Genomic DNA, 9,123 nt, shown 5'->3' on the forward strand with positions numbered 1-9,123 from the left:
CTTTTTTTTTTTAACTTGGCTTGAAAAATATTTTGAACAACTCATATTCACACAGCCATTATCTACACTTAAGCTAACCAGTTTTGATACGTGCCTTCTGCCTTGATCTTAACTACTTTTAATATTCTCTTCATTCTTAGTATGATGCTATCAGTTGTCCCAGATTCTACACCCAATATGTCATCAAAAGTTTCTGTGCTTCACTAGCAAGATGCTCACTAGTTTTTGCACAGCTACAGAGTTACAAGTTGATCCAGACAAACAAATCCTGTTTTCCTTGTGCATTTGAGTTTCACAGCCTGAGGTGAATATGACCTTAACTTTAATTATATCAACAAATTTGTCACTTGATGATTTTAAAATATTAAACCTGTCTCCTTTCTGCTTTTATTGCAATGAATTTGTCTTTCCATGTGGAGTGACCCAGATAAACGATAGCTGTTGCTGAAGACAATCAGAAAAATATTGTAGCCCCTTATATCTCTAAATTTAGTGAAATATGATGAGAAATCCTTGATGAACCTCATCCAATATGAATTTAGGAATGGCTTCTTACAGTGTCAGACAGAAGAGGGGTTTATAGCAGGTGCCAGGTCTCACATGCTTTTGACAAATTTCTGGTTTGTACATATCTTGCATTGGGCAAAAGTGCCTCAGTCATCAAAGCAGTTTCTACACTGACGTTTCTCTCTAGAGTACTTTTACGTAAATGTCCAAGTCACCCCTACTTACTGCATGCTGGTGCAGTTCTTGGACCAGTTCTGGTAGCAGCAAAATGAATTTGTTTAGGAGGAAACTCCACCAAAATCTCTGCTCTGTGTGTACATTAAATACACTCATCACTCCTAATGATGATACAAAGCTTCAACCAGTGAACAGCCCACAAAGGGCCTTTAATCACAGGAAGAGGATGTTCTAGTCAGGGAATCAGGTTAAATCTCGGCTGAGGTCACATGAAATTGCCATAGTCATCCTTGATGCGTAAGTAGAGGCCTTGGCACCAATCACTTTAACCTACTGATCCAGTGTTGGTGTGACAGATTGTTGGCTAATGTAGAATTAATCTGGAACTCCTACAGCCCTTGCAGGATTAGCCCCTGGTGCTCTGGTCACTCATTCATGGAGTGTGCAGGGTGGTTCTGGAAAACTCACCTCGCACCAATAATTTTGAGCACTATCATGCAATGGTCCAGCTGTTGGAATTTAAACAACATTTTCAAAGGAAGTGATTTCTCCCTTTTAACCAAGCAGATCTATGCAGAGGACAAATCATTTCCAATTTTTTTACTCCATTTCCATCCTGTCTTGTAGTAATTAACTTGTGCAAAAATGCTTCTGTTTACTTTCAGTAAAAGGGTTGAGCATGGTTTCAAATTTAGGTCTATTTTCATGATGCTTACTAATCAATGTTCTCTCTAATTCATTCTAAAACATACTGTATGTAGATGCTTACTAAGGCATAAATGTTGAAATTTTTTGCCTATATTTTGTTGCAATGGGCCATAGAGAGGAAATCTATGCTCTGCATACTATATGATGAATGTGATGAGTATGAGCCTGTTATTCTAATGTCAAAAAAGTCAATAATTATTTGCATTTTTTATTTGAATTCACACACATCATAGTACATTTATACTCTATCATACCCATAGCTGAACAATATTCTGTTCAGCTTTTTCATTCTTTTGCAGTTCCTATTTCTACCCCAATCTTGTTCCCATCCTTAATGGAAACAACTTTCCATCATAGCTGTGGTCCTTGGTAACAGTAACAGCACAACATGAAGAGATTCAGGCACAGATGTCAGGAAAGGGAGTTTTCTGTCAGTCAGGTCTGTCGGACTCTGTACTCACAGATTTTTATGTACATAAATTTATGTGGCCCTGATAGCCGCTGTCCCGCACCTGGTTACAAGTCCACAGTTGAAAACATAACCACAGCTTCCAGGATCAGCTGATTTCAGGTCATCTCCTGCTAAAATCAAACTTTCTGTTACAGCTGCAATAACAACAAATCAGTAGTTTATTTTATTACAAAACCTGTCCTATTTTCTTTTTTTTTTTACTCATTAAACAGTATCTTATCTTTCAAGCAGAAGTACCTGCTTTGCAAGTGCTTAACTGCCCAACAGCTTTCGAGGTTCATTCTCCCTGTTAAAATCACATCAAAGCCATTCTTCACTCCATCTACATATTTTCCTCTTTTATTTTGTGCTTGTTTGTTTGTTTGCATTGTGTGCATGTATACGTCCCCAGAAAAAAATGAGTTCCAAACTTTGTATTTATCAGAAGAGTGGCCTGCAGTTTACACCAGCAAGCTGTCGTAAGAGACATTAGGCTCAAATAATGTTAGGAGTTCTGGAGTTTCCATAACAGTATCAAGTTTCAGGAAATATATAGTGCTGCATTCTCGGCAGGCATGTAATACACAGCTGGCTGCACTCTGCTTTCCCCGACAGACCCATTGTACAGAGCAGAACTGGTCTCTTCTCCCAGGCTTGGCACCTCCTTCAGTGCCTGCCCATGGCTCAGCAGCAAGGACTGCTTTACTGGGGCACAGGCTGGGAACAGTGTGGAGATGTGCACCCTCACTACAGGGAAGGATGAAAAAAATTGAGGGAGATAATGCTGCCAGGGACTCTCGTTCCTGCCAACAAGTCATCTTTGGTAAACATTTCTGTTGACCTGTCCTCTCACATAGTCCTAATTGAAGGGGTGAATACTGCAAAAGTGCTGAGAGCAGATGATAGGGTTTTTTTAAACACTCTATGGAGCACATAGAAAGAAATGCATACTCCTCCAAAAGTGATGGCTCAGAGATCTTCACATTGAGTATTATACCCTAGTCTGTTACATGAGTATTGAGACATGGTGCCAATGCAAACATCTAACAGAAACCAGAGCAGTTTTTGGAAAAATTATACATTTTTGATAACAATGATGAGGGAAGCAAGCTTTCATCGACTCAGTGTTTACACTTGATCTCATCCAAAGACAAGCGAGCCTTACAGCGAATAAAGAGGGGATAGCTATTTCCAACATCTTCCTGCAACTATTTCTCTGGTAAGAGTAAACCATGCTTTTTTTCCCATTTTTTCCTGGTATTCATTTCCTGATAGTCATCATACCAATGAGTGTGATCCATGCTATACTGTCACCAGTACACAAAGCAGACAGCTGTCCTGGGAAATAAATTATATAAAACATCACAAGTTAGAAAAAAATTGCATTTTTTAACCTAAAGCTCGGACAAAATAGGGTCAATATTTTATCAAATTTTCTTCCATACGGTTTCTCTAAGATAAAAACTAATAAAACTAACACTGCAAAGGTTATGATTGTCTGTAGTGTTACCCACGTAATGGTAGGATCTTTGAATTTTCATTTTGATATTGTTATTTCCTTCATTATTATTAATTGTGAAAGATTATCTGTTGTGTAAATTTTTGCTAGCTGTAAACAGCACTGTGGGTCTGGAGTTCTAGATATCTGGTTAATTTTAGAGAAAACTACTAAAACCTTGGCTTCAGTAACAGACATCCACTGGTAATCAGCAAAGGGTTTTTTTTGTTACTACAGAATTTATCAGTAGCATGAGAAAATCGTGTATCCTTTGATTACTACCTAAAAGCTTCTTGCATTTTCTTTGTTAGTGTTACATACTTAACTTTTTCCCTTTAGTTTTGTGATTGATGTAGTTACTAATTGAGCTGTGTACAAAACAAAACCCAAGATATAAGACGATCTTAAAACCATGTGTTAGGAAGGCAAGGAAAAGGTGCCAATTGCTTTTGTGTTCTAGAGCACAGGTGGATCATAAAACCTCATCACATACTCTTTGATCTGGTCAAATTACAACCTCCTTAGCATGGGAGGAAAGAGTTGGGACTTTAGCAGCCTATTTGATTTTTAGCATTTATGTGATAAGTTTGTCATGGTTTGATTGCTGTTAAGGGATGGCTTAAGGTAGTAGTTAAAGTTGATCCAGCAAAGTTACCTGTATTTAAATAGTTGAGTAATGCTTCCTGGCTTGCCCAAGACTACTTTCAGTCAATTTCAATCACAATTTCAAGTGATAAAGATCATTTGCATTGAAAATCTAAGTTGTTTGGCATTAGGTGGAGCCAGACTTTTTCTCAACAGCATATTTAACTTTAGTTAAAAAATATAATGCCTTATTAGAAAGAAAAAAAAAATCACATATACACACACAGAGAACTCTTCCTGTTCAAAATTTTCAGTGCCTCTAATTTTTTCTATAGAAGTTTGACTATTTCCATGAGGTTGTTCTACTGTCTATATATCTATACATGTCTATTGGTGTCATGCTTGTCCCACATGATCAAATTGTGAGTCTGATTTGCAATTTGCAGACAGCCTATGAGTGTCTGTTGGCTCCTATGCAAAGAATATTTCTAAAGCGTGCTTTGTCTAAGGATCTTTGAAGTTGACCAAAGCTTTCCTTTTGGATGCCACTGTAACCATAGGCCTTCTGACTGAAATTTGATACAGAGGTGGGATTCATTTGACCAAATAGAAACCTTTATCTGCAGGTTGAATGAATCACGATCCAAAACTCCATTATCTAAATCTCTGCTAACTAGAAATTTGTCTACATTTTTAAAATGTAAGTTATGCTATGTTTCTTGCCTTTTCCTCACAGACCCTGTACTGGTGTGCAGACAGCCCAGAGATTCAGATTACACAGAAGCTGAACTGCATGAAGAGAGGAAAAAATTTCAAAAAAAGGTGTTTGATATACGGAAAAAAAACCCCAAAAAGCCAAAACATATCTTTTGAGATGTAAGAAATTATACCAGTATTCACACGGAGACATGTCCTGAGGCCAAGGCTGTGAACAAAAGCACAAGGGAAGAGAAAACTAGGATTAAGAAAGGGATCCGCAGGCTAGAGCTAAAGAAGAAAAGTCCCAAAATAGTATGAGGAGGCTGGGATCAGACAACAGAACAAATTGCTTGGGGAGTTGCTTGAAAATAAGTAATGTCATTTCTCCATAACATATGAAGCTACTACTCTGGATTTGCTGATTTCTTCAAGGTATTTGCTGATGGAAAGCATTGCATACGTGCCTCAGCCAAAATAAGACTGTAGATGTTTGAAAACTGTTCAAAATAATGTATGGCTTCTGTAGATCTCATTGTTCATCTTTGCTGATCATCAATATTACCTGGGAAACTTTAAATCCAGCAAATCCGATTTTGATACATAACACTCTTTTTTCTTTTTATGTCACAGATTTATCTGAAGATATTACAGAAGTTTGAATGAATATTTACATTGTTACAGTTGAATAAATACTGAAGGGTAATAATCAATAAATATTTCAGTAGAAATCAACAATAATTCATGGGAAAACACACACTGTCCCCTAAAAAAAAGATAAATCACAAAAGTGGTAAGGCCAAAATAAAACCCATAGCAAACAATGACAGATTTTATGGTAGTCTATTTTCAGTAACAACTGTTAGACAAGCTGGTTCGCTTCTCATCTCAGGTACATTTTTGTTCTAATAAGATAGTCCTTTTAACCTAAAACACTTGTATTATATACGTTCAGAAGGCTCTGAATAGGATTAAAAGAGCAAGAACAGCTCGTTGTGTAACAGCCTCCTGACAAAAGAACGTTTTGCCCCCTTACTCTCCCCCCTAGGAAAATACATAAACCTGAAAAATGCAAGATCAGTGAGAGACTTTAAATCCCATTGTCATTGTTATGCTTAAGTACAGCCCCAGCCTGAGGTTGACTGAAGTTGAAGTGACTCAGTTTCAGGTCCTTTTTCTTTCCCCTCCCACCAGTTTCTCCACAGCTCAGGCGCCCCAGCACAGTGGATGTGACCACCCTCCATCTCACGAGTATGGCCCAGCACACAAACGCTGAGCTCAGCACTTTGATGCTGGCTGCTTGATGAGACAACATGGAGTGTCATGGACCCTTTCTGCCCCATCTGTGTGACCTCACTCCTGCTCCTCCTCTTACAGTCCCACAGCACCAAAAAACCACAGGAAAGAGGGGTACCCTATGTATGGAAAAACAACAGCGGCAGAAATATTGACAAGGAGTCAGTATTAAGGCAGGTTCACTGCCCTCCAAGGTAAGGAGGAACAAGGTGTGCTCTCAAGAGAAACATCTGTGCCCACTGATCCTGAGCCATGCAACAAGCAGCAGGAGGAAGCAGTGAGCAGGTGGCTCAAGAGACAGATAGACCCAGCTGTCAGTCTGACCTGCTCTCTTGACAATTTTGCTGCTTGCCCACTGAGAACTTATGAGAGAGTATTAAAGAGTAAACAATGTGGGTGACAAGGTAGTATTTGCTACGCGCCCCCTGACCAGGAAGAACAAGTGCATAAGGCTTTCCACAGCCAGCCAGAAGCAGCCTCCCATCTACAGACTCTGATCCTCATGGGGCATTTTAACCACCCTGATACCTGCTGGAATGCCATTGAACAGCAGCCTGGCTGCTTGGACAGCCCAGCTTGGCAGAACAGGACCTGGGGCTCCTGGTAGGTACCATGAGCCAATGTGCTTTCACCACAAAGGAGGACAATGACATTTTGGGCTGCATGTGGAGTGTTGTCACCTGGTCATAAGAAGTGATCCTTCTAATCAGCACTGGTGAGGCCATGCCTGGACTGTTGTGTCCAGTTCTAGACTCCTCAGTAGGAAAACATGGACAAAATGGAGACAGTCCAAAGGTGCAAAAAACATGAAGGGACTGGAGCCTCTCTCCAATGAGAAAACACAGAGGAATATAAACTGTTCAGCCTGGTGGAGGTTCAGGGGTGATACTAATTTATACCTGAACTTGAAGTGAAGGTGCACAACTGGCAGAGCCAGGCTCTTTTCAGTGATGCCCAGAACACAGGCAGCACCATCTGAAGAGCAGGAAGCACATTATTATTTTGAAGGTGACTGAGCACTGGAACAGGTTTCCCAGAGAGGCTGTCATCTCCATCCCAAGATACTCAAAATCCATGTGGTCCAGAACAACCAGCTGTAAGTGGCCATGCTTGAGAAAAGAGGTTGGACAAGAGGACCTCCAGACATCCCTTCCAATCTCAGCCATTCTGTGATTTTCCCTTTCCCTGAAGCTGGATTACCAAACTCACATTCCCACATTCCACTTGTCTCTTGATCGTATTATCATCACCCCCCACTGTACTGATATTCTGCAGCTTTGCATGCCAATCATGTTAAAATTTGGGTTATCTGCTGCTACTGGTTTTCAAATGGGTTTTATGAAGTTTTCAAAGCAGGCACTGTTTATTTTTTACAAATTATCGGCAAGATGACAGAGTAAAGCTTTGTACTTTTAATATCCTGAATTTGCCAAGTATAAACTCCAGCTAGACACCCCCTCTAGGCTCATGCTGCAAGGACAAGTACTACCTGCATTACAGCACTAGAGTGGCACAAAACCACTTGCATTAAAATTTAAAAATCCAATCCTCTGCAGAAATAGACATACTTATCTTCATAAACCGGAAATTAAAAGTTTTTATGGAACATCCTTTTATTTTGCAAAAAAATTTATTACTCACTGTTGTACAAAATATACCTAAAAATATGATGTTAAGATAATTTTGACACAGCTAGGTAGATTGCAGATTACCTAGTTGAAGGGAAGAAATTTTCACAATTTTTAAGGCAATTCAAGACAGTAACAACAAGTGAATTATACATTTTGAAATAATCCATTTATAAGATTTACACAAATGTTACCTGGTACTTGGTATCTGTAAACTTTAATGCTTTATACAAAGTCTCCATTCACATAATTAGAACATATAATGAAAATAATATTTTGCAGGGGGTTTTTTAAAGCATCTCACTTCTAGTCTTGGTTTTACAGAAACAGCTGGTTCAACTCAGAATTTTAGTTTTTAAAAGAGACAAGGGAGTAGAAGTGATTCCAGATTTCTACTTTGTTTAAAAATGGGGGGAAAACAGCTATGTTTGCTGAAATGTAAAAAAAAAATCAAACCAAAACAGAAAAACAACAAAAAACCAAAACCAAATAAAACATTTAAAAGGTAAATTAGACTAGAAAAGCATCATTTCGATTTAAATAATGTGTTATTTTAATTCTAGGATGGTAAGTTGGCAGCCATCTGCTTAAAACAGCCAACAATGATTCAATTTAAGCTTATACAAATTTGTTTTTTTCTTTCAGAAAAGTACTACTACTGTATTTCATGAGGAAAGAAACCATACTTGCAGGGGTTTCTCTACACCACCCTCCAAGTAATTTCCAAAAGAATGCAGTCGTTATTTGTCCTAGGTCCTTCTGAACCAGAGGATTTTTATATAATTTAAAATACAAACAAACAAAAACACCACCAAACATTAAGGGAGGGAGGGGGGAGACATTACTGTTACCTTAAAAAGTGTATAGGCAATAACTAAACATAAAGATGCAAGACACAAAGCAGCAAGAATATCATTAGAGGACAGGTCTTCACCTGGCATAAAGTCAGCATAGCTCCACTGACAGAGAAATTCTGACTTGTATCAGTCACAGATCTGACTGTCCACGTACAGAAAATTTTGTTTATGTTAGTGATAAAGATGAGCAGTGTTCAGAAGAGAAGTGTTAGAACACATTTTTTAAATTAATCAAGTTCCTAACACCTTGCTTTTCATCTAGTATTTTGCTGATGATGACTGTCATTCTTGCCGCTGGCAGTGTATTTACTTCAGGATGGATTCATTACCACTTTCAAATAATGCAGTAAAATATATTTAACATTGGTCTATTAAGTTCTTAACCACAACCAGTTCTTACCAGAAATATTCTGAAGCCCATTTACAGTATGAAACACAAAGTTTTAAAAGCACTATTTTATAACGTTGGTAAGTTTTTATAAAGTTACAGGTTTTCACTGACCATTACTCATACGGAATGAACCGCAGCCACTGGAAGTCAGCAGCGACTGAAATTTAGAGCAGCATGACTCTTGATTGTTAGCAATTATTTCTTTTACAGATCATTAGCTATAGTAAATTTTTTAAAATATCTCTAAGGCATATGTTTACAGAGCAAATCCTAAAAGCAGACTTATAGCAATAGAAATAAGTAATTGCACAAGTTTCTCATAGGCACCA

The sequence above is a fragment of the Sylvia atricapilla genome, chromosome 1 (genome assembly GCF_009819655.1).
Source record: "Sylvia atricapilla isolate bSylAtr1 chromosome 1, bSylAtr1.pri, whole genome shotgun sequence".
NCBI lineage: Eukaryota > Metazoa > Chordata > Aves > Passeriformes > Sylviidae > Sylvia > Sylvia atricapilla.